Raw genomic sequence first — 27329 nt, 5'->3', positions numbered from 1 at the left:
AAATTCGGATGCAATTTCTGTGTTTTATCGTCAATGAGAAGGTGCAAGGTATACAGTAAACCTGAAGTGAAGCATAGGAATCTGAAACTGGACTCACAGGAGAGGTTCAAATCGTAGAAATTGAGAGTGTCAATCCTCTTGTACTTTAGTCGACATTGTGCCTTTTGTATTCAATTTGGATGCAATTTCTGTGTTTCATCGTCAATAAGAAGGTGCAAGGTACACAGTCAACCTGAAGTGAAACATCGGAATCTAAAACTGGACTCACAGGAGAGGTTCAAATCGTAGAAAGTGAGAGTGTCAGTCCTCTTGTACTTAAGTCGGCATTGTGCCTTTTGTATTAAAGTCGGATGCAATTTCTGTGTTTCATAGTCAATAAGAAGGTGCAAGATATACAGTAAACCTGAAGTGAAGCATCGGAATCTAAAATTTGACTCACAGGAGAGGTTCAAATCACAGAAAGTGAGAGTGTCAGTCCTCTTGTACTTAAGTCGGCATTGTGCCTTTTGTATTTAATTCGGATGCAATTTCTGTGTTTCATCGTCAATAAGAAGGTCCAAGGGATACAGTAAACCTGAAGTGAAGCATCGGAATCTAAAACTGGACTCACAGGAGAGGTTCAAATCATAGTAAGTTAGAGTGTGAGTCCTTTTGTACTTAAGTCGGCATTGTGCCTTTTGTATTAAATTCGGATGCAAACTCCGTGTTTCATTGTCAATAAGAAGGTCCAAGGGATACAGTAAACCTGAAGTGAAGCATCGGAATCAAAAACTGGACTCACAGGAGAGGTTCAAATCATAGAAAGAGAGAGTGTCAGTCATCTTGTACTTAAGGCGGCATTGTGATTTTTGTATTGAATTCGGATGCAATTTCTGTGTTTCATCGTCAATAAGAAGGTCCAAGGTATACTGTAAACCTGAAAAGAAGCATCGGAATCTAAAACTGGACTCACAGGAGTGGTTCAAATCATAGAAAGTGAGAGTGTCAGTCCTCTTTTACTTAAGTCGGCATTGTGCCTTTTGAATTAAATTCGGAAGCAATTTCTGTGTTTCATCGTCAATAAGAAGGCCCAAGGGATACAGTAAACCTGAAGTGAAGCATCGGAATCTAAAACTGGACTCACAGGAGAGGTTCAAATCATAGAAAGTTAAAGTGTCAGTCCTCTTGTACTTAAGTCGGCATTGTGCCTTTTCTAATAAATTCGGATGCAATTTCTGTGTTTCATCGTCAATAAGAAGGTGCAAGGTATACAGTAAACCTGAAGTGAAGCATCGGAATCTAAAACTGGACTCACAGGAGAGGTTCAAAACGTAGAAAGTGAGAGTGTTCGTCTCCTTGTACTTAAGTCGGCATTGTGCCTTTTGTATTAAATTCGTATGCAATTTCTGTGTTTTATCGTCAATGAGAAGGTGCAAGGTATACAGCAAACCTGAAGTGAAGCATCGGAATCTAAAACTGGACTCACTAGAGAGGTTCAAATCGTAGAAAGTGAGTGTGTTAGTCCCCTTGTACTTAAGTCGGCATTGTGCCTTTTGTATTCAATTTGGATGCAATTTCTGTGTTTCATCGTCAATAAGAAGGTGCAAGGTACACAGTAAACCTGAAGTGAAGCATCGGAATCTAAAACTGGACTCACAGGAGAGGTTCAAATCGTAGAAAGTGAGAGTGTCACTCCTCTTGTACATAAGTCGGCATTGTGCCTTTTGTATTAAATTCGGATGCAATTTCTGTGTTTCATAGTCAATAAGAAGGTGATAGATATACTGTAAACCTGAAGTGAAGCATCGGAATCTAAAACTGGACTCACAGGAGAGGTTCAAATCACAGAAAGTGAGAGTGTCAGTCCTCTTTTACTTAAGTCGGCATTGTGCCTTTTGTATTTAATTCGGATGCATTTTCTGTGTTTCATCCTCAATAAGAAGGTCCAAGGGATACAGTAAACCTGAAGTGAAGCATCGGAATCTAAAACTGGGCTCACAGGAGTGGTTCAAATCATAGTAAGTTAGAGTGTGAGTCCTCTTGTACTTAAGTCGGCATTGTGCCTTTTGTATTAAATTCGGATGCAAACTCTGTGTTTCATCGTCAATAAGAAGGTCCAAGGGATACAGCAAACCTGAAGTGAAGCATCTGAATCTAAAACTGGACTCACAGGAGAGGTACAAATCATAGAAAGTTAAAGTGTCAGTCCTCTTGTACTTAAGTCGGCAATGTGCCTTTTGTAATAAATTCGGATGCAATTTCTGTGTTTCATCGTCAATAAGAAGGTGCAAGGTATACAGTAAACCTGAAGTGAAGCATCGGAATCTAAAACTGGACTCACAGGAGAGGTTTAAAACGTAGAAAGTTAGACAGTCCTCTTGTACTTAAGTCGGAATTGTGCCTTTTGTATTCAATTCAGATGCAATTTCTGTGTTTCATCGTCAATAAGAAGGTGCAAGGAATACAGTAAACCTGAAGTGAAGCATCGGAATCTAAAACTTGACTCACAGGAGAGGTTCAAATCGTAGAAAGTGAGAGTGTTAGTCCCCTTGTACTTAAGTCGGCATTGTGCCTTTTGTATTAAATTCGGATGCAATTTCTGTGTTTTATCGTCAATGAGGAGGTGCAAGGTATACAGTTAACCTGAAGTGAAGCATCGGAATCTAAAACTGGACTCACAGGAGAGGTTTAAATCGTAGAAATTGAGAGTGTCAATCCTCCTGTACTTTAGTCGACATTGTGCCTTTTGTATTCAATTTGGATGCAATTTCTGTGTTTCATCGTCAATAGGAAGGTGCAAGGTACACAGTAAACCTGAAGTGAAGCATCGGAATCTAAAACTGGACTCACAGGAGAGGTTCAAATCATAGAAAGTTAAAGTGTCAGTCCTCTTGTACTTAAGTCGGCATTGTGCCTTTTCTAATAAATTCGGATGCAATTTCTGTGTTTCATCGTCAATAAGAAGGTGCAAGGTATACAGTAAACCTGAAGTGAAGCATCGGAATCTAAAACTGGACTCACAGGAGTGGTTCAAATCATAGAAAGTGAGAGTGTCAGTCCTCTTTTACTTAAGTCGGCATTGTGCCTTTTGAATTAAATTCGGAAGCAATTTCTGTGTTTCATCGTCAATAAGAAGGCCCAAGGGATACAGTAAACCTGAAGTGAAGCATCGGAATCTAAAACTGGACTCACAGGAGAGGTTCAAATCATAGAAAGTTAAAGTGTCAGTCCTCTTGTACTTAAGTCGGCATTGTGCCTTTTCTAATAAATTCGGATGCAATTTCTGTGTTTCATCGTCAATAAGAAGGTGCAAGGTATACAGTAAACCTGAAGTGAAGCATCGGAATCTAAAACTGGACTCACAGGAGAGGTTCAAAACGTAGAAAGTGAGAGTGTTCGTCTCCTTGTACTTAAGTCGGCATTGTGCCTTTTGTATTAAATTCGTATGCAATTTCTGTGTTTTATCGTCAATGAGAAGGTGCAAGGTATACAGCAAACCTGAAGTGAAGCATCGGAATCTAAAACTGGACTCACTAGAGAGGTTCAAATCGTAGAAAGTGAGTGTGTTAGTCCCCTTGTACTTAAGTCGGCATTGTGCCTTTTGTATTCAATTTGGATGCAATTTCTGTGTTTCATCGTCAATAAGAAGGTGCAAGGTACACAGTAAACCTGAAGTGAAGCATCGGAATCTAAAACTGGACTCACAGGAGAGGTTCAAATCGTAGAAAGTGAGAGTGTCACTCCTCTTGTACATAAGTCGGCATTGTGCCTTTTGTATTAAATTCGGATGCAATTTCTGTGTTTCATAGTCAATAAGAAGGTGATAGATATACTGTAAACCTGAAGTGAAGCATCGGAATCTAAAACTGGACTCACAGGAGAGGTTCAAATCACAGAAAGTGAGAGTGTCAGTCCTCTTTTACTTAAGTCGGCATTGTGCCTTTTGTATTTAATTCGGATGCATTTTCTGTGTTTCATCCTCAATAAGAAGGTCCAAGGGATACAGTAAACCTGAAGTGAAGCATCGGAATCTAAAACTGGGCTCACAGGAGTGGTTCAAATCATAGTAAGTTAGAGTGTGAGTCCTCTTGTACTTAAGTCGGCATTGTGCCTTTTGTATTAAATTCGGATGCAAACTCTGTGTTTCATCGTCAATAAGAAGGTCCAAGGGATACAGCAAACCTGAAGTGAAGCATCTGAATCTAAAACTGGACTCACAGGAGAGGTACAAATCATAGAAAGTTAAAGTGTCAGTCCTCTTGTACTTAAGTCGGCAATGTGCCTTTTGTAATAAATTCGGATGCAATTTCTGTGTTTCATCGTCAATAAGAAGGTGCAAGGTATACAGTAAACCTGAAGTGAAGCATCGGAATCTAAAACTGGACTCACAGGAGAGGTTTAAAACGTAGAAAGTTAGACAGTCCTCTTGTACTTAAGTCGGAATTGTGCCTTTTGTATTCAATTCAGATGCAATTTCTGTGTTTCATCGTCAATAAGAAGGTGCAAGGAATACAGTAAACCTGAAGTGAAGCATCGGAATCTAAAACTTGACTCACAGGAGAGGTTCAAATCGTAGAAAGTGAGAGTGTTAGTCCCCTTGTACTTAAGTCGGCATTGTGCCTTTTGTATTAAATTCGGATGCAATTTCTGTGTTTTATCGTCAATGAGGAGGTGCAAGGTATACAGTTAACCTGAAGTGAAGCATCGGAATCTAAAACTGGACTCACAGGAGAGGTTTAAATCGTAGAAATTGAGAGTGTCAATCCTCCTGTACTTTAGTCGACATTGTGCCTTTTGTATTCAATTTGGATGCAATTTCTGTGTTTCATCGTCAATAGGAAGGTGCAAGGTACACAGTAAACCTGAAGTGAAGCATCGGAATCTAAAACTGGACTCACAGGAGAGGTTCAAATCATAGAAAGTTAAAGTGTCAGTCCTCTTGTACTTAAGTCGGCATTGTGCCTTTTCTAATAAATTAGGATGCAATTTCTGTGTTTCATCGTCAATAAGAAGGTGCAAGGTATACAGTAAACCTGAAGTGAAGCATCGGAATCTAAAACTGGACTCACAGGAGAGGTTCAAAACGTAGAAAGTGAGAGTGTTTGTCTCCTTGTACTTAAGTCGGCATTGTGCCTTTTGTATTAAATTCGTATGCAATTTCTGTGTTTTATCGTCAATGAGAAGGTGCAAGGTACACGGTAAACCTGAAGTGAAGCATCGGAATCTAAAACTGGACTCACTAGAGAGGTTCAAATCGTAGAAAGTGAGTGTGTTAGTCCCCTTGTACTTAAGTCGGCATTGTGCCTTTTGTATTCAATTTGGATGCAATTTCTGTGTTTCATCGTCAATAAGAAGGTGCAAGGTACACAGTAAACCTGAAGTGAAGCATCGGAATCTAAAACTGGACTCACAGGAGAGGTTCAAATCGTAGAAAGTGAGAGTGTCACTCCTCTTGTACATAAGTCGGCATTGTGCCTTTTGTATTAAATTCGGATGCAATTTCTGTGTTTCATAGTCAATAAGAAGGTGATAGATATACTGTAAACCTGAAGTGAAGCATCGGAATCTAAAACTGGACTCACAGGAGAGGTTCAAATCACAGAAAGTGAGAGTGTCAGTCCTCTTTTACTTAAGTCGGCATTGTGCCTTTTGTATTTAATTCGGATGCATTTTCTGTGTTTCATCCTCAATAAGAAGGTCCAAGGGATACAGTAAACCTGAAGTGAAGCATCGGAATCTAAAACTGGGCTCACAGGAGAGGTTCAAATCATAGTAAGTTAGAGTGTGAGTCCTCTTGTACTTAAGTCGGCATTGTGCCTTTTGTATTAAATTCGGATGCAAACTCTGTGTTTCATCGTCAATAAGAAGGTCCAAGGGATACAGCAAACCTGAAGTGAAGCATCGGAATCTAAAACTGGACTCACAGGAGAGGTACAAATCATAGAAAGTTAAAGTGTCAGTCCTCTTGTACTTAAGTCGGCAATGTGCCTTTTGTAACAAATTCGGATGCAATTTCTGTGTTTCATCGTCAATAAGAAGGTGCAAGGTATACAGTAAACCTGAAGTGAAGCATCGGAATCTAAAACTGGACTCACAGGAGAGGTTCAAAACGTAGAAAGTTAGACAGTCCTCTTGTACTTAAGTCGGAATTGTGCCTTTTGTATTCAATTCAGATGCAATTTCTGTGTTTCATCGTCAATAAGAAGGTGCAAGGAACACAGTAAACCTTAAGTGAAGCATCGGAATCTAAAACTTGACTCACAGGAGAGGTTCAAATCGTAGAAAGTGAGAGTGTTAGTCCCCTTGTACTTAAGTCGGCATTGTGCCTTTTGTATTAAATTCGGATGCAATTTCTGTGTATTATCGTCAATGAGGGGGTGCAAGGTATACAGTTAACCTGAAGTGAAGCATCGGAATCTAAAACTGGACTCACAGGAGAGGTTTAAATCGTAGAAATTGAGAGTGTCAATCCTCCTGTACTTTAGTCGACATTGTGCCTTTTGTATTCAATTTGGATGCAATTTCTGTGTTTCATCGTCAATAGGAAGGTGCAAGGTACACAGTAAACCTGAAGTGAAGCATCGGAATATAAAACTGGACTCACAGGAGAGGTTCAAATCGTAGAAAGTGAGAGTGTCAGTCCTCTTGTACATAAGTCGGCATTGTGCCTTTTGTATTAAATTCGGATGCAATTTCTGTGTTTCATAGTCTATAAGAAGGTGCAAGATATACTGTAAACCTGAAGTGAAGCATCGGAATCTAAAACTGGACTCACAGGAGAGGTTCAAATCACAGAAAGTGAGAGTGTCAGTCCTCTTTTACTTTAGTCGCCATTGTGCCTTTTGTATTTAATTCGGATGCAATTTCTGTGTTTCATCGTCAATAAGAAGGTCCAAGGGATACAGTAAACCTGAAGTGAAGCATCGGAATCTAAAACTGGACTCACAGGAGAGGTTCAAATCATAGTAAGTTAGAGTGTGAGTCCTCTTGTACTTAAGTCGGCATTGTGCCTTTTGTATTAAATTCGGATGCAAACTCTGTGTTTCATCGTCAATAAGAGAGTCCAAGGGATACAGTAAACCTGAAGTGAAGCATCGGAATCAAAAACTGGACTCAGTGGAGAGGTTCAAATCATAGAAAGAGAGAGTGTCAGTCATCTTGTACTTAAGACGGCATTGTGATTTTTGTATTGAATTCGGATGCAATTTCTGTGTTTCATCGTCAATAAGGAGGTCCAAGGTATACAGTAAACCTAAAGTGAGGCGTCGGAATCTAAAACTGGACTCACAGGAGAGGTTCAAATCATAGAAAGGTAGAGTGTCAGTCCTCTTGTACTTAAGTCGGCATTGTGCCTTTTGTATCAATTTCGGATGCAATTTCTGTGTTTCATCGTCAATAAGAAGGTGCAAGGTATACAGTAAACCTGAAGTGAAGCATCGGAATCTAAAACTGGACTCACAGGAGAGGTTCAAAACGTAGAAAGTATAACAGTCCTCTTGTACGTAAGTCGGCATTGTGCCATTTGTATTCAATGCGGATGCAATTTCTGTGTTTCATCGTCAATAAGAAGGTGCAAGGTATACAGTAAACCTTTAGTGAAGCATCGGAATCTAAAACTGGACTCACAGGAGAGGTTCAAATCGTAGAAAGTACTTAAGTCGGCATTGTGCCTTTTGTATTAAATTCGGATGCAATTTCTGTGTTTCATCGTCAATAAGAAGATGCAAGGTATACAGTAAACCTGAAGTGAAGCATCGGAATCTAAGACTGGACTCACAGGAGAGGTTCAAATCGTAGAAAGTGAGAGTGGCAGTCCTCTTGTACTTAAGTCGGCGTTGTGGAATTTGTACTAAATTCGGATGCAATTTCTGAGTTTCATCGTCAATAAGAAGGTGCAAGGTATACAGTAATCTTGACGTGAAGCATCGGAATCTAAAACTGGACTCATAGGAGAGGTTCAAATCGTAGAATGTGAGAGTGTCAGTCCTTTTGTACTTAAGTCGGCAATGTGCCTTTTGTATTAAAGTCGGATGCAATTTCTGTGTTTCATCGTCAATACGGAGGTGCAAGGTATACAGTAAACCTGAAGTAAACCATCGGAATCTATAACTGGACTGAAAGGAGAGGTACAAATCATAGAAAGTGAGAGTGTCAGTCTACTTGTACTTAAGTCAGCACTGCGTCTTCTCTATTAAATTCGGACGTAATTTCTGTGTTTCATCGTCATTAAGAATTTGCAAGGTGCACAGTAAACCTGAAGTGAAGCATCGGAATCTAAAACTGGACTCACAGGAGAGGTTCAAATCATAGAAAGTGAGAGTGTCAGTCCTCTTGTACTTAAGTCGGCATTGTGATTTTTGTACTGAATTCGGATGCAATTTCTGTGTTTCATCGTCAATAAGAAGGTCCAAGGTATACAGTAAACCTGAAGTGAGGCATCGGAATCTAAAACTGGACTCACAGGAGAGGTTCAAATCATAGTAAGTTAGAGTGTCAGTCCTCTTGTACTTAAGTCGGCATTGTGCCTTTTGTATTAAATTCGGATGTAATTTCTGTGTTTCATCGTCAATAAGAAGGTGCAAGGTATACAGTAAACCTGAAGTGAAGCATCGGAATCTAAAACTGGACTCACAGGAGAGGTTCAAAACGTAGTAAGTTAGACAGTCCTCTTGTACTTAAGTCAGCATTGTGCCTTTTGTATTCAATGCGGATGCAATTTCTGTGTTTCATCGTCAATAAGAAGGTGCAAGGTACACAGTAAACCTTTAGTGAAGCATCGGAATCTAAAACTGGACTCACAGGAGAGGTTCAAATCGTAGAAAGTGAGAGTGCCAGTCCCCTTGTACTTAAGTCGGCATTGTGCCTTTTGTATTAAATTCGGATGCAATTTCTGTGTTTCATCGTCAATAAGAAGATGTAAGGTATACAGTAAACCTGAAGTGAAGCATCGGAATCTAAAACTGGACTCACAGGAGAGGTTCAAATCACAGAAAGTGAGAGTGTCAGTCCTCTTGTACTTAAGTCGGCATTGTGCCTTTTGTATTTAATTCGGATGCGATTTCTGTGTTTCATCGTCAATAAGAAGGTGCAAGGTATACAGTAAACCTGAAGTGAAGCATCGGAATCTAAAACTGGACTGACAGGAGAGGTTCAAATCGTAGAAAGTGAGAGTGCCAGTCGCCTCTCACTTAAGTCGGCATTGTGCCTTTTGTATTAAATTCGGATGCATTTTCTGTGTTTAATCGTCAATAAGAAGATGCAAGGTATACAGTAAACCTGAAGTGAAGCATCGGAATCTAAGACTGGACTCACAGGAGAGGTTCAAATCGTAGAAAGTGAAAGTGTCAGTCCTCTTGTACTTAAGTCGGCATTGTGCAATTTGTGTTGAATTCGGATGCAATTTCTGTGTTTCATCGTCAATAAAAAGGTGCTAGGAATAAAGTAAACCTGAAGTGAAGCATCGGAGCAAAAACTGGACTCACAGGAGAGGTTCAAATCTTATAAAGTGAGAGTGTCAGTCCTCCTGTACTTAAATCGGCATTGTGCCTTTTGTACTAAATTCGGATGCAATTTGTGTGTTTCATCGTCAATAGGAAGGTGCAAGGTATACAGTAAACCTGAAGTGAAGCATCGGAATCTAAAACTGGACTCACAGGAGAGGTTCAAATCATAGAAAGTGAGAGTGTCAGTCCTCTTGTACTTAAGTCGGCATTGTGCCTTTTGTATTAAATTCGGATGCAATTTCTGTGTTTCATCGTCAATAAGAAGGTGCAAGGTATACGGTACACCTGAAGTGACGCATCGGAATCTAAAACTATACTCACAGGAGAAGTTCAAATCATAGAAAGGGAGAGTGTCAGTCCTCTTTTACTTAAGTCGGCATTGTGCCTTTTGTATTAAATTCGGATGCAATTTCTGTGTTTCATCGTCAATAAGAAGGTGCAAGGTATACAGTAAACCTGAAGTGAAGCATCGGAATCCAAAACTGGACTCACAGGAGAGGATCAAATCGTAGACAGTAAGAGTGTCGGTTCTCTTGTACTTAAGTCGGCATTGTGCCTTTTGTATTAAATTCGGATGCAATTTCTGTGTTTCAACGTCATTAAGAAGGTGCAAGGTGCACAGTAAACCTGAAGTGAAGCATCGGAATCTAAAACTGGATTCACACGAGAGGTTCAAATCATAGAAAGAGAGAGTGACAGTCCTCTTTTACTTAAGTCGGCATTGTGCCTTTTGTATTAAATTCCGATGAAATTTCTGTGTTTCATCGTCAATAAGAAGGTCCAAGGGATACAGTAAACCTGAAGTGAAGCATCGGAATCTAAAACTGGACTCACAGGAGAGGTTCAAATCGTAGAAAGTGAGAGTGTCAGTCCTCTTGTACTTAAGTCGGCATTGTGCCTTTTGTATTAAATTCGGATGCAATTTCTGTGTTTCATAGTCAATAAGAAGGTGCAAGATATGGGAGAGTCTCAGTCCTCTTGTACTTAAGTCGGCAATGTGCCTTTTGTATTCAATTCGGATGCAATTTCTGTGTTTTATCGTCAATGAGAAGGTGCAAGGTACACAGTAAACCTGAAGTGAAGCATCGGAATCTAAAACTGGACTCACAGAAGAGGGTCAAATCGTAGAAAGTGAGAGTGTCAGTCCTCCTGTACTTAAGTCGGCATTGTGCCTTTTGTATTAAATTCGGATGCAATTTCTGTGTTTCATAGTCAATAAGAAGGTGCAAGATATACAGTAAACCTGAAGTGAAGCATCGGAATCTAAAATTTGACTCACAGGAGAGGTTCAAATCACAGAAAGTGAGAGTGTCAGTCCTCTTTTCCTTACGTCGGCATTGTGCCTTTTGTATTTAATTCGGATGCAATTTCTGTGTTTCATCGTCAATAAGAAGGTCCAAGGGTTACAGTAAACCTGAAGTGAAGCATCGGAGTCTAAAACTGGACTCACAGGAGAGGTTCAAATCATAGTAAGTTAGAGTGTGAGTCCTCTTGTACTTAAGTCGGCATTGTGCCTTTTGTATTAAATTCGGATGCAAACTCCATGTTTCATTGTCAATAAGAAGGTCCCAGGGATACAGTAAACCTGAAGTGAAGCATCGGAATCAAAAACTGGACTCACAAGAGAGGTTCAAATCATAGAAAGAGAGAGTGTCAGTCATCTTGTACTTAAGTCGGCATTGTGATTTTTGTATTGAATTCGGATGCAATTTCTGTGTTTCATCGTCAATAAGAAGGTCCAAGGTATACTGTAAACCTGAAAAGAAGCATCGGAAACTAAAACTGGACTCACAGGAGAGGTTCAAATCATAGAAAGTGAGAGTGTCAGTCCTCTTTTACTTAAGTCGGCATTGTGCCTTTTGAATTAAATTCGGATGCAATTTCTGTGTTTCATCGTCAATAAAAAGGTGCTAGGTATAAAGTAAACCTGAAGTGAAGCATCGGAATCAAAAACTGGACTCACAGGAGAGGTTCAAATCGTATAAAGTGAGGGTTTCAGTCCTCCTGTACTTAAATCGGCATTGTGCCTTTTGTACTAAATTCGGATGCAATTTGTGTGTTTCATCGTCAATAGGAAGGTGCAGGGTATACAGTAAACCTGAAGTGAAGCATCGGAATCTAAAACTGGACTCACAGGAGAGGTTCAAATCATAGAAAGTGAGAGTGTCAGTCCTCTTGTACTTAAGTCGGCATTGAGCCTTTTGTATTAAATTCGGATGCAATTTCTATGTTTCATCGTCAATAAGAAGGTGCAAGGTATACGGTACACCTGAAGTGACGCATCGGAATCTATAACTATACTCACAGGAGAAGTCAAATCATAGAAAGGGAGAGTGTCAGTCCTCTTTTACTTAAGTCGGCATTGTGCCTTTTGTATTAAATTCGGATGCAATTTCTGAGTTTCATCGTCAATAAGAAGGTGCAAGGTATACAGTAATCTTGACGTGAAGCATCGGAATCTAAAACTGGACTCATAGGAGAGGTTCAAATCGTAGAATGTGAGAGTGTCAGTCCTTTTGTACTTAAGTCGGCAATGTGCCTTTTGTATTAAAGTCGGATGCAATTTCTGTGTTTCATCGTCAATACGGAGGTGCAAGGTATACAGTAAACCTGAAGTAAACCATCGGAATCTATAACTGGACTGAAAGGAGAGGTACAAATCATAGAAAGTGAGAGTGTCAGTCTACTTGTACTTAAGTCAGCACTGCGTCTTCTCTATTAAATTCGGACGTAATTTCTGTGTTTCATCGTCATTAAGAATTTGCAAGGTGCACAGTAAACCTGAAGTGAAGCATCGGAATCTAAAACTGGACTCACAGGAGAGGTTCAAATCATAGAAAGTGAGAGTGTCAGTCCTCTTGTACTTAAGTCGGCATTGTGATTTTTGTACTGAATTCGGATGCAATTTCTGTGTTTCATCGTCAATAAGAAGGTCCAAGGTATACAGTAAACCTGAAGTGAGGCATCGGAATCTAAAACTGGACTCACAGGAGAGGTTCAAATCATAGTAAGTTAGAGTGTCAGTCCTCTTGTACTTAAGTCGGCATTGTGCCTTTTGTATTAAATTCGGATGTAATTTCTGTGTTTCATCGTCAATAAGAAGGTGCAAGGTATACAGTAAACCTGAAGTGAAGCATCGGAATCTAAAACTGGACTCACAGGAGAGGTTCAAAACGTAGTAAGTTAGACAGTCCTCTTGTACTTAAGTCAGCATTGTGCCTTTTGTATTCAATGCGGATGCAATTTCTGTGTTTCATCGTCAATAAGAAGGTGCAAGGTACACAGTAAACCTTTAGTGAAGCATCGGAATCTAAAACTGGACTCACAGGAGAGGTTCAAATCGTAGAAAGTGAGAGTGCCAGTCCCCTTGTACTTAAGTCGGCATTGTGCCTTTTGTATTAAATTCGGATGCAATTTCTGTGTTTCATCGTCAATAAGAAGATGTAAGGTATACAGTAAACCTGAAGTGAAGCATCGGAATCTAAAACTGGACTCACAGGAGAGGTTCAAATCACAGAAAGTGAGAGTGTCAGTCCTCTTGTACTTAAGTCGGCATTGTGCCTTTTGTATTTAATTCGGATGCGATTTCTGTGTTTCATCGTCAATAAGAAGGTGCAAGGTATACAGTAAACCTGAAGTGAAGCATCGGAATCTAAAACTGGACTGACAGGAGAGGTTCAAATCGTAGAAAGTGAGAGTGCCAGTCGCCTCTCACTTAAGTCGGCATTGTGCCTTTTGTATTAAATTCGGATGCATTTTCTGTGTTTAATCGTCAATAAGAAGATGCAAGGTATACAGTAAACCTGAAGTGAAGCATCGGAATCTAAGACTGGACTCACAGGAGAGGTTCAAATCGTAGAAAGTGAAAGTGTCAGTCCTCTTGTACCTAAGTCGGCATTGTGCAATTTGTGTTGAATTCGGATGCAATTTCTGTGTTTCATCGTCAATAAAAAGGTGCTAGGAATAAAGTAAACCTGAAGTGAAGCATCGGAGCAAAAACTGGACTCACAGGAGAGGTTCAAATCTTATAAAGTGAGAGTGTCAGTCCTCCTGTACTTAAATCGGCATTGTGCCTTTTGTACTAAATTCGGATGCAATTTGTGTGTTTCATCGTCAATAGGAAGGTGCAAGGTATACAGTAAACCTGAAGTGAAGCATCGGAATCTAAAACTGGACTCACAGGAGAGGTTCAAATCATAGAAAGTGAGAGTGTCAGTCCTCTTGTACTTAAGTCGGCATTGTGCCTTTTGTATTAAATTCGGATGCAATTTCTGTGTTTCATCGTCAATAAGAAGGTGCAAGGTATACGGTACACCTGAAGTGACGCATCGGAATCTAAAACTATACTCACAGGAGAAGTTCAAATCATAGAAAGGGAGAGTGTCAGTCCTCTTTTACTTAAGTCGGCATTGTGCCTTTTGTATTAAATTCGGATGCAATTTCTGTGTTTCATCGTCAATAAGAAGGTGCAAGGTATACAGTAAACCTGAAGTGAAGCATCGGAATCCAAAACTGGACTCACAGGAGAGGATCAAATCGTAGACAGTAAGAGTGTCGGTTCTCTTGTACTTAAGTCGGCATTGTGCCTTTTGTATTAAATTCGGATGCAATTTCTGTGTTTCAACGTCATTAAGAAGGTGCAAGGTGCACAGTAAACCTGAAGTGAAGCATCGGAATCTAAAACTGGATTCACACGAGAGGTTCAAATCATAGAAAGAGAGAGTGACAGTCCTCTTTTACTTAAGTCGGCATTGTGCCTTTTGTATTAAATTCCGATGAAATTTCTGTGTTTCATCGTCAATAAGAAGGTCCAAGGGATACAGTAAACCTGAAGTGAAGCATCGGAATCTAAAACTGGACTCACAGGAGAGGTTCAAATCGTAGAAAGTGAGAGTGTCAGTCCTCTTGTACTTAAGTCGGCATTGTGCCTTTTGTATTAAATTCGGATGCAATTTCTGTGTTTCATAGTCAATAAGAAGGTGCAAGATATGGGAGAGTCTCAGTCCTCTTGTACTTAAGTCGGCAATGTGCCTTTTGTATTCAATTCGGATGCAATTTCTGTGTTTTATCGTCAATGAGAAGGTGCAAGGTACACAGTAAACCTGAAGTGAAGCATCGGAATCTAAAACTGGACTCACAGAAGAGGGTCAAATCGTAGAAAGTGAGAGTGTCAGTCCTCCTGTACTTAAGTCGGCATTGTGCCTTTTGTATTAAATTCGGATGCAATTTCTGTGTTTCATAGTCAATAAGAAGGTGCAAGATATACAGTAAACCTGAAGTGAAGCATCGGAATCTAAAATTTGACTCACAGGAGAGGTTCAAATCACAGAAAGTGAGAGTGTCAGTCCTCTTTTCCTTACGTCGGCATTGTGCCTTTTGTATTTAATTCGGATGCAATTTCTGTGTTTCATCGTCAATAAGAAGGTCCAAGGGTTACAGTAAACCTGAAGTGAAGCATCGGAGTCTAAAACTGGACTCACAGGAGAGGTTCAAATCATAGTAAGTTAGAGTGTGAGTCCTCTTGTACTTAAGTCGGCATTGTGCCTTTTGTATTAAATTCGGATGCAAACTCCATGTTTCATTGTCAATAAGAAGGTCCCAGGGATACAGTAAACCTGAAGTGAAGCATCGGAATCAAAAACTGGACTCACAAGAGAGGTTCAAATCATAGAAAGAGAGAGTGTCAGTCATCTTGTACTTAAGTCGGCATTGTGATTTTTGTATTGAATTCGGATGCAATTTCTGTGTTTCATCGTCAATAAGAAGGTCCAAGGTATACTGTAAACATGAAAAGAAGCATCGGAAACTAAAACTGGACTCACAGGAGAGGTTCAAATCATAGAAAGTGAGAGTGTCAGTCCTCTTTTACTTAAGTCGGCATTGTGCCTTTTGAATTAAATTCGGATGCAATTTCTGTGTTTCATCGTCAATAAAAAGGTGCTAGGTATAAAGTAAACCTGAAGTGAAGCATCGGAATCAAAAACTGGACTCACAGGAGAGGTTCAAATCGTATAAAGTGAGGGTTTCAGTCCTCCTGTACTTAAATCGGCATTGTGCCTTTTGTACTAAATTCGGATGCAATTTGTGTGTTTCATCGTCAATAGGAAGGTGCAGGGTATACAGTAAACCTGAAGTGAAGCATCGGAATCTAAAACTGGACTCACAGGAGAGGTTCAAATCATAGAAAGTGAGAGTGTCAGTCCTCTTGTACTTAAGTCGGCATTGAGCCTTTTGTATTAAATTCGGATGCAATTTCTATGTTTCATCGTCAATAAGAAGGTGCAAGGTATACGGTACACCTGAGGTGACGCATCGGAATCTATAACTATACTCACAGGAGAAGTCAAATCATAGAAAGGGAGAGTGTCAGTCCTCTTTTACTTAAGTCGGCATTGTGCCTTTTGTATTAAATTCGGATGCAATTTCTGTGTTTCATCGTCAATAAGAAGGTGCAAGGTATACAGTAAACCTGAAGTGATGCATCGGAATCCAAAACTGGACTCACAGGAGAGGATCAAATCGTAGACAGTAAGAGTGTCGGTCCTCTTGTACTTAAGTCGGCATTGTGCCTTTTGTATTAAATTCGGATGAATTTCTGTGTTTCATCGTCATTAAGAAGGTGCAAGGTGCACAGTAAACCTGAAGTGAAGCATCGGAATCTAAAACTGGACTCACAGGAGAGGTTGAAATCGTAGAAAGTGAGAGTGTCAGTCCTCTTGTACTTAAGTCGGCATTGTGCCTTTTGTATTAAATTCGGATGCAATTTCTGTGTTTCATAGTCAATAAGAAGGTGCAAGATATGGGAGAGTCTCAGTCCTCTTGTACTTAAGTCGGCAATGTGCCTTTTGTATTCAATTCGGATGCAATTTCTGTGTTTCATCGTCAATAAGAAGGTGCAAGGTACACAGTAAACCTGAAGTGAAGCATCGGAATCTAAAACTGGACTCACAGGAGAGGTTCAAAGCATAGAAAGTTAGAGTGTCAGTCCTCTTGTACTTAAGTCGGCATTGTCCCTTTTGTATTAAATTCGGATGCAATTTCTGTGTTTCATCGTCAATGAGAAGGTGCAAGGTATACAGTGAACCTGAAGTGAAGCATCGGAATCTAAAACTGGACTCACAGGAGAGGTTCAAATCGTAGAAAGTGAGAGTGTCACTCCTCTTGTACGTAAGTCGGTATTGTGTCTTTTGTATTCAATTCGGATGCAATTTCTGTGTTTCATCGTCAATAAGAAGGTGCAAGGTAAACAGTAAACCTGAAGTGAAGCATCGGAATCTAAAACTGGACTCACAGGAGAGGTTCAAATCGTAGAAAGTGGGAGTGTCAGTCCTCTTGTACTTAAGTTGGCATTGTGCCTTTTGTATTAAATTCGGATGCAATTTCTGTGTTTTATCGTCAATGAGAAGGTGCAAGGTATACAGTAAACCTGAAGTGAAGCATAGGAATCTGAAACTGGACTCACAGGAGAGGTTCAAATCGTAGAAATTGAGAGTGTTAATCCTCTTGTACTTTAGTCGACATTGTGCCTTTTGTATTGAATTTGGATGCAATTTCTGTGTTTCATCGTCAATAAGAAGGTGCAAGGTACACAGTAAACCTGAAGTGAAGCATCGGAATCTAAAACTGGACTCACAGGAGAGGTTCAAATCGTAGAAAGTGAGAGTGTCAGTCCTCTTGTACTTAAGTCGGCATTGTGCCTTTTGTATTAAATTCGGATGCAATTTCTGTGTTTCATAGTCAATAAGAAGGTGTAAGATATACAGTAAACCTGAAGTGAAGCATCGGAATCTAAAATTTGACTCACAGGAGGGGTTCAAATCACAGAAAGTGAGAGTGTCAGTCCTCTTTTACTTAAGTCGGCATTGAGCCTTTTGTATTTAATTCGGATGCATTTTCTGTGTTTCATCGTCAATAAGAAGGTCCAAGGGATACAGTAAACCTGAAGTGAAGCATCGGAATCTAAAACTGGACTCACAGGAGAGGTTCAAATCATAGTAAGTTAGAGTGTGAGTCCTCTTGTACTTAAGTCGGCATTGTGCCTTTTGTATTAAATTCGGATGCAAACTCCGTGTTTCATCGTCAATAAGAAGGTCCAAGGGATACAGTAAACCTGAAGTGAAGCATCGGAATCAAAAACTGGACTCACAGGAGAGGTTCAAATCATAGAAAGAGAGAGTGTCATCATCTTGTACTTAAGTCGGCATTGTGATTTTTGTATTGAATTCGGATGCAATTTCTGTGTTTCATCGTCAATAAGAAGGTCCAAGGTATACTGTAAACCTGAAAAGAAGCATCGGAATCTAAAACTGGACTCACAGGAGAGGTTCAAATCATAGAAAGTGAGAGTGTCAGTCCTCTTTTACTTAAGTCGGCATTGTGCCTTTTGAATTAAATTCGGATGCAATTTCTGTGTTTCATCGTCAATAAGAAGGCCGAAGGGATACAGTAAACCTGAAGTGAAGCATCGGAATCTAAAACTGGACTCACAGGAGATGTTCAAATCATAGAAAGTTAAAGTGTCAGTCCTCTTGTACTTATGTCGGCATTGTGCCTTTTCTAATAAATTCGGATGCAATTTCTGTGTTTCATCGTCAATAAGAAGGTGCAAGGTATATAGTAAACCTGAAGTGAAGCATCGGAATCTAAAACTGGACTCACAAGAGCGGTTCAAATCTTAGAAAGTGAGAGTGTTAGTCCCCTTGTACTTAAGTCGGCATTGTGCCTTTTGTATTAAATTCGGATGCAATTTCTGTGTTTTATCGTCAATGAGAAGGTGCAAGGTATCCAGTAAACCTGACGTGAAGCATCGGAATCTAGAACTGGACTCACAGGAGAGGTTTAAATCGTTGAAATTGAGAGTGTTAATCCTCCTGTACTCTAGTCGACATTGTGCCTTTTGTATTCAATTTGGATGCAATTTCTGTGTTTCATCGTCAATAAGAAGGTGCAAGGAACACAGTAAACCTGAAGTGAAGCATCGGAATCTAAAACTGGACTCACAGGAGAGGTTCAAATCGTAGAAAGTGAGAGTGTCACTCCTCTTGTACATAAGTCGGCATTGTGCCTTTTGTATTAAATTCGGATGCAATTTCTGTGTTTCATAGTCAATACGAAGGTGCAAGATATACTGTAAACCTGAAGTGAAGCATCGGAATCTAAAACTGGACTCACAGGAGAGGTTCAAATCACAGAAAGTGAGAGTGTCAGTCCTCTTTTACTTAAATCGGCATTGTGCCTTTTGTATTTAATTCGGATGCAATTTCTGTGTTTCATCCTCAATAAGAAGGTCCAAGGGATACAGTAAACCTGAAGTGAAGCATCGGAATCTAAAACTGGGCTCACAGGAGAGGTTCAAATCATAGTAAGTTAGAGTGTGAGTCCACTTGTACATAAGTCGGCATTGTGCCTTTTGTATTAAATTCGGATGCAAACTCTGTGTTTCATCGTCAATAAGAAGGTCCAAGGGATACAGTAAACCTGAAGTGAAGCATCGGAATCTAAAACTGGACTCACAGGAGAGGTTCAAATCATAGAAAGAGAGAGTGTCAGTCATCTTGTACTTAAGTCGGCATTGTGATTTTTGTATTGAATTCGGATGCAATTTCTGTGTTTCATCGTCAATAAGAAGGTCCAAGGTATACTGTAAACCTGAAATGAAGCATCGTAATCTAAAACTGGACTCACAGGAGAGGTTCAAATCATAGAAAGTGAGAGTGTCAGTTCTCTTTTACTTAAGTCGGCATTGTGCCTTTTGAATTAAATTCGGATGCAATTTCTGTGTTTCATCGTCAATAAGAAGGTTCAAGGGATACAGTAAACCTGAAGTGAAGCATCGGAATCTAAAACTGGACTCACAGGAGAACTACAAATCATAGAAAGTTAAAGTGTCAGTCCTCTTCTACTTAAGTCGGCATTGTGCCTTTTGTAATAAATTCGGATGCAATTTCTGTGTTTCATCGTCAATAAGAAGGTGCAAGGTATACAGTAAACCTGAAGTGAAGCCTTGGAATCTAAAACTGGACTCACAGGAGAGGTTCAAAACATAGAAAGTTAGACAGTCCTCTTGTACTTAAGTCGGAATTGTGCCTTTTGTATTCAATTCAGATGCAATTTCTGTGTTTCATCGTCAATAAGAAGGTGCAAGGTATACAGTAAACCTGAAGTGAAGCATCGGAATCTAAAACTGGACTCACAGGAGAGGTTCAAATCGTAGAAAGTGAGAGTGTTAGTCCCCTTGTACTTAAGTCGGCATTGTGCCTTTTGTATTAAATTCGGATGCAATTTCTGTGTTTTATCGTCAATGAGGAGGTGCAAGGTATACAGTAAACCTGAAGTGAAGCATCGGAATCTAAAACTGGACTCACAGTAGAGGTTTAAATCGTAGAAATTGAGAGTGTCAATCCTCTTGTACTTTAGTCGACATTGTGCCTTTTGTATTCAATTTGGATGCAATTTCTGTGTTTCATCGTCAATAGGAAGGTGCAAGGTACACAGTAAACCTGAAGTGAAGCATCGGAATATGAAACTGGACTCACAGGAGAGGTTCAAATCGTAGAAAGTGAGAGTGTCAGTCCTCTTGTACATAAGTCGGCATTGTGCCTTTTGTATTAAATTCGGATGCAATTTCTGAGTGTCATAGTCTATAAGAAGCTGCAAGATATACTGTAAACCTGAAGTGAAGCATCGGAATCTAAAACTGGACTCACAGGAGAGGTTCAAATCACAGAAAGTGAGAGTGTCAGTCCTCTTTTACTTAAGTCGGCATTGTGCCTTTTGTATTTAATTCGGATGCAATTTCTGTGTTTCATCGTCAATAAAAAGGTCCAAGGGGTGCAGTAAACCTGAAGTGAAGCATCGGAATCTAAAACTGGACTCACAGGAGAGGTTCAAATCATAGTAAGTTAGAGTGTGAGTCCTCTTGTACTTAAGTCGGCATTGTGCCTTTTGTATTAAATTCGGATGCAATCTCTGTGTTTCATCGTCAATAAGAAGGTCCAAGGGATACAATAAACCTGAAGTGAAGCATCGGAATCAAAAACTGGACTCAGAGGAGAGGTTCAAATCATAGAAAGGGAGAGTGTCAGTCATCTTGTACTTAAGACGGCATTGTGATTTTTGTATTGAATTCGGATGCAATTTCTGTGTTTCATCGTCAATAAGAAGGTCCAAGGTATACAGTAAACCTGAAGTGAGGCATCGGAATCTAAAACTGGACTCACAGGAGAGGTTCAAATCATAGAAAGGTAGAGTGTCCATCCTCTTGTACTTAAGTCGGCATTGTGCCTTTTGTATTAATTTCGGATGCAATTTCTGTGTTTCATCGTCAATAAGAAGGTGCAAGGTATACAGTAAACCTGAAGTGAAGCATCGGAATCTAAAACTGGACTCACAGGAGAGGTTCAAAACGTAGAAAGTATAACAGTCCTCTTGTACGTAAGTCGGCATTGTGCCATTTGTATTCAATGCGGATGCAATCTCTGTGTTTCATCGTCAATAAGAAGGTCCAAGGGATACAATAAACCTGAAGTGAAGCATCGGAATCAAAAACTTTACTCAGAGGAGAGGTTCAAATCGTAGAAAGTGAGAGTGCCAGTCCCTTTGTACTTAAGTCGGCATTGTGCCTTTTGTATTAAATTCGGATGCAATTTCTGTGTTTCATCATCAATAAGAAGATGCAAGGTATACAGTAAACCTGAAGTGAAGCATCGGAATCTAAGATTGGACTCACAGGACAGGTTCAAATCGTAGAAAGTGAGAGTGTCAGTCCTCTTGTACTTAAGTCGGCGTTGTGCAATTTGTACTAAATTCGGATGCAATATCTGTGTTTCATCGTCAATAGGAAGGTGGATGGTATACAGTAAACCTGTAGTGAAGCATCGGAATCTGAAACTGGACTCACAGGAGAGGTTCAAATCGTAGAAAGTGAGAGTGTCTGTCCTCTTGTACTTAAGTCGGCATTGTGCAATTTGTATTGAATTCGGATGCAATTTCTGGGTTTCATCGTCAATAAAAAGGTGCTAGGTATAAAGTAAACCTGAAGTGAAGCATCGGAATCTAAAACTGGACTCACAGGAGAGGTTCAAATCGTATAAGATGAGAGTGTCAGTCCTCCTGTACTTAAATCGGCATTGTGCCTTTTGTACTAAATTCGGATGCAATTTCTGTGTTTCATCGTCATTAGGAAAGTGCAAGGTATACAGTAAACCTGAAGTGAAGCATCGGAATCTAAAACTGGACTCACAGTAGAGGTTCAAATCGTAGAAAGTGAGAGTGTCAGTCCTCTTGTACTTAAGTCGGCATTGTGCCTTTTGTATTAAATTCGGATGCAATTTCTGTGTTTCATAGTCAATAAGAAGGTGCAAGATATGGGAGAGTCTCAGTCCTCTTGTACTTAAGTCGGCAATGTGCCTTTTGTATTCAATTCGGATGCAATTTCTGTGTTTCATCGTCAATAAGAAGGTGCAAAGTACACAGTAAACCTGAAGTGAAGCATCGGAATCTAAAACTGGACTCACAGGAGAGGTTCAAAGCATAGAAAGTTAGAGTGTCAGTCCTCTTGTACTTATGTCGGCATTGTCCCTTTTGTATTAAATTCGGATGCAATTTCTGTGTTTCATCGTCAATAAGAAGGTGCAAGGTATACAGTAAACCTGAAGTGAAGCATCGGAATCTAAAACTGGACTCACAGGAGAGGTTCAAATCGTAGAAAGTGAGAGTGTCACTCCTCTTGTACGTAAGTCGGTATTGTGTCTTTTGTATTCAATTCGGATGCAATTTCTGTGTTTCATCGTCAATAAGAAGGTGCGAGGGAAACAGTAAACCTGAAGTGAAGCATCGGAATCTAAAACTGGACTCACAGGAGAGGTTCAAATCGTAGAAAGTGGGAGTGTCAGTCCTCTTGTACTTAAGTTGGCATTGTGCCTTTTGTATTAAATTAGGATGCAATTTCTGTGTTTTATCGTCAATGAGAAGGTGCAAGGTATACAGTAAACCTGAAGTGAAACATAGGAATCTGAAACTGGACTCGCAGGAGAGGTTCAAATAGTAGAAATTGAGACTGTCAATCCTCTTGTACTTTAGTCGACATTGTGCCTTTTGTATTCAATTTGGATGCAATTTCTGTGTTTCATCGTCAATAAGAAGGTGCAAGGTACACAGTAATCCTGAAGTGAAGCATCGGAATCTAAAACTGGACTCACAGGAGAGGTTCAAATCGTAGAAAGTGAGAGTGTCAGTCCTCTTGTACTTAAGTCGGCATTGTGCCTTTTGTATTAAATTCAGATGCAATTTCTGTGTTTCATAGTCAATAAGAAGGTGCAAGATATACAGTAAACCTGAAGTGAAGCATCGGAATCTAAAATTTGACTCACAGGAGTGGTTCAAATCACAGAAAGTGAGAGTGTCAGTCCTCTTTTACTTAAGTCGGCATTGTGCCTTTTGTATTTAATTCGGATGCAATTTTAGTGTTTCATCGTCAATAAGAAGGTCCAAGGGATACAGTAAACCTGAAGTGAAGCATCGGAATCTAAAACTGGACTCACAGGAGAGGTTGAAATCATAGTAAGTTAGAGTGTGAGTCCTCTTGTACTTAATTCGGCATTGTGCCTTTTGTATTAAATTCGGATGCAAACTCTGTGTTTCATTGTCAATAAGAAGGTCCAAGGGATACAGTAAACCTGAAGTGAAGCATCGGAATCAAAAACTGGACTCACAGGAGAGGTTCAAATCATAGAAAGAGAGAGTGTCAGTCATCTTGTACTTAAGTCGGCATTGTGATTTTTGTGTTGAATTCGGATGCAATTTCTGTGTTTCATCGTCAATAAGAAGGTCCAAGGTATGCTGTAAACCTGAAAAGAAGCATCGGAATCTAAAACTGGACTCACAGGAGAGGTTCAAATCATAGAAAGTGAGAGTGTCAGTCCTCTTTTACTTAAGTCGGCATTGTGCCTTTTGAATTAAATTCTGATGCAATATCTGTGTTTCATCGTCAATAAAAAGGTGCTAGGTATAAAGTAAACGTGAAGTGAAGCATCGGAATCAAAAACTGGACTCACAGGAGAGGTTCAAATCGTATAAAGTGAGAGTGTCAGTCCTCCTCTACTTAAATCGGCATTGTGCCTTTTGTACTAAATTCGGATGCAATTTGTGTGTTTCATCGTCAATAGGAAGGTGCAAGGTATACAGTAAACCTGAAGTGAAGCATCGGAATCTAAAACTGGATTCACAGGAGAGGTTCAAATCATAGAAAGTGAGAGTGTCAGTCCTCTTGTACTTAAGTCGGCATTGTGCCTTTTGTATTACATTCGGATGCAATTTCTGTGTTTCATCGTCAATAAGAAGGTGCAAGGTATACGGTACACCTGAAGTGACGCATCGGAATCTAAAACTATACTCACAGGAGAAGTTCAAATCATAGAAAGGGAGAGTGTCAGTCCTCTTTTACTTAAGTCGGCATTGTGCCTTTTGTATTAAATTCGGATGCAATTTCTGTGTTTCATCGTCATTAAGAAGGTGCAAGGTGTACAGTAAACCTGAAGTGAAGCATCGGAATCTAAAACTGGACTCACAGGAGAGGTTCAAATCGTAGGAAGTGAGAGTGTCAGTCCTCTTGTTCTTAAGTCGGCATTGTGCCTTTTGTATTAAATTCGGATGCAATTTCTGTGTTTCATGGTCAATAGGAAGGTGCAAGATATGGGAGAGTCTCAGTCCTCTTGTACTTAAGTCGGTAATGTGCCTTTTGTATTCAATTCGGATGCATTTTCTGTGTTTCATCGTCAATAAGAAGGTGCAAGGTACACAGTAAACCTGAAGTGAAGCATCGGAATCTAAAACTGGACTCACAGGAGAGGTTCAAAGCATAGAAAGTTAGAGTGTCAGTCCTCTTGTACTTAAGTCGGCATTGTCCCTTTTGTATTAAATTCGGATGTAATTTCTGTGTTTCATCGTCAATAAGAAGGTGCAAGGTATACAGTAAACCTGAAGTGAAGCATCGGAATCTAAAACTGGACTCACAGGAGAGGTTCAAATCGTAGAAAGTGAGAGTGTCACTCCTCTTGTACGTAAGTCGGTATTGTGTCTTTTGTATTCAATTCGGATGCAATTTCTGTGTTTCATCGTCAATAAGAAGGTGCGAGGGAAACAGTAAACCTGAAGTGAAGCATCGGAATCTAAAACTGGACTCACAGGAGAGGTTCAAATCGTAGAAAGTGGGAGTGTCAGTCCTCTTGTACTTAAGTTGGCATTGTGCCTTTTGTATTAAATTAGGATGCAATTTCTGTGTTTTATCGTCAATGAGAAGATGCAAGGTATACAGTAAACCTGAAGTGAAACATAGGAATCTGAAACTGGACTCACAGGAGAGGTTCAAATAGTAGAAATTGAGACTGTCAATCCCCTTGTACTTTAGTCGACATTGTGCCTTTTGTATTCAATTTGGATGCAATTTCTGTGTTTCATCGTCAATAAGAAGGTGCAAGGTACACAGTAATCCTGAAGTGAAGCATCGGAATCTAAAACTGGACTCACAGGAGAGGTTCAAATCGTAGAAAGTCAGAGTGTCAGTCCTCTTGTACTTAAGTCGGCATTGTGCCTTTTGTATTAAATTCAGATGCAATTTCTGTGTTTCATAGTCAATAAGAAGGTGCAAGATATACAGTAAACCTGAAGTGAAGCATCGTAATCTAAAATTTGACTCACAGGAGTGGTTCAAATCACAGAAAGTGAGAGTGTCAGTCCTCTTTTACTTAAGTCGGCATTGTGCCTTTTGTATTTAATTCGGATGCAATTTTAGTGTTTCATCGTCAATAAGAAGGTCCAAGGGATACAGTAAACCTGAAGTGAAGCATCGGAATCTAAAACTGGACTCACAGGAGAGGTTCAAATCATAGTAAGTTAGAGTGTGAGTCCTCTTGTACTTAATTCGGCATTGTGCCTTTTGTATTAAATTCGGATGCAAACTCTGTGTTTCATTGTCAATAAGAAGGTCCAAGGGATACAGTAAACCTGAAGTGAAGCATCGGAATCAAAAACTGGACTCACAGGAGAGGTTCAAATCATAGAAAGAGAGAGTGTCAGTCATCTTGTACTTAAGTCGGCATTGTGATTTTTGTGTTGAATTCGGATGCAATTTCTGTGTTTCATCGTCAATAAGAAGGTCCAAGGTATACTGTAAACCTGAAAAGAAGCATCGGAATCTAAAACTGGACTCACAGGAGAGGTTCAAATCATAGAAAGTGAGAGTGTCAGTCCTCTTTTACTTAAGTCGGCATTGTGCCTTTTGAATTAAATTCGGATGCAATATCTGTGTTTCATCGTCAACAAAAAGGTGCTAGGTATAAAGTAAACGTGAAGTGAAGCATCGGAATCAAAAACTGGACTCACAGGAGAGGTTCAAATCGTATAAAGTGAGAGTGTCAGTCCTCCTCTACTTAAATCGGCATTGTGCCTTTTGTACTAAATTCGGATGCAATTTGTGTGTTTCATCGTCAATAGGAAGGTGCAAGGTATACAGTAAACCTGAAGTGATGCATCGGAATCTAAAACTGGACTCACAGGAGAGGTTCAAATCATAGAAAGTGAGAGTGTCAGTCCTCTTGTACTTAAGTCGGCATTGTGCCTTTTGTATTAAATTCGGATGCAATTTCTGTGTTTCATGGTCAATAGGAAGGTGCAAGATATGGGAGAGTCTCAGTCCTCTTGTACTTAAGTCGGTAATGTGCCTTTTGTATTCAATTCGGATGCATTTTCTGTGTTTCATCGTCAATAAGAAGGTGCAAGGTACACAGTAAACCTGAAGTGAAGCATCGGAATCTAAAACTGGACTCACAGGAGAGGTTCAAAGCATAGAAAGTTAGAGTGTCAGTCCTCTTGTACTTAAGTCGGCATTGTCCCTTTTGTATTAAATTCGGATGCAATTTCTGTGTTTCATCGTCAATAAGAAGGTGCAAGGTATACAGTAAACCTGAAGTGAAGCATCGGAATCTAAAACTGGACTCACAGGAGAGGTTCAAATCGTAGAAAGTGAGAGTGTCACTCCTCTTGTACGTAAGTCGGTATTGTGTCTTTTGTATTCAATTCGGATGCAATTTCTGTGTTTCATCGTCAATAAGAAGGTGCGAGGGAAACAGTAAACCTGAAGTGAAGCATCGGAATCTAAAACTGGACTCACAGGAGAGGTTCAAATCGTAGAAAGTGGGAGTGTCAGTCCTCTTGTACTTAAGTTGGCATTGTGCCTTTTGTATTAAATTAGGATGCAATTTCTGTGTTTTATCGTCAATGAGAAGGTGCAAGGTATACAGTAAACCTGAAGTGAAACATAGGAATCTGAAACTGGACTCACAATAGAGGTTCAAATAGTAGAAATTGAGACTGTCAATCCTCTTGTACTTTAGTCGACATTGTGCCTTTTGTATTCAATTTGGATGCAATTTCTGTGTTTCATCGTCAATAAGAAGGTGCAAGGTACACAGTAATCCTGAAGTGAAGCATCGGAATCTAAAACTGGACTCACAGGAGAGGTTCAAATCGTAGAAAGTGAGAGTGTCAGTCCTCTTGTACTTAAGTCGGCATTGTGCCTTTTGTATTAAATTCAGATGCAATTTCTGTGTTTCATAGTCAATAAGAAGGTGCAAGATATACAGTAAACCTGAAGTGAAGCATCGGAATCTAAAATTTGACTCACAGGAGTGGTTCAAATCACAGAAAGTGAGAGTGTCAGTCCTCTTTTACTTAAGTCGGCATTGTGCCTTTTGTATTTAATTCGGATGCAATTTTAGTGTTTCATCGTCAATAAGAAGGTCCAAGGGATACAGTAAACCTGAAGTGAAGCATCGGAATCTAAAACTGGAC

The sequence above is a fragment of the Schistocerca americana genome, chromosome 10 (genome assembly GCF_021461395.2).
Source record: "Schistocerca americana isolate TAMUIC-IGC-003095 chromosome 10, iqSchAmer2.1, whole genome shotgun sequence".
In the NCBI taxonomy this organism is placed as follows: Eukaryota; Metazoa; Arthropoda; class Insecta; order Orthoptera; family Acrididae; genus Schistocerca; species Schistocerca americana.
The sequence above is the reverse complement of the archived record's forward strand: the minus strand, read 5'-3'. Positions refer to the sequence as shown.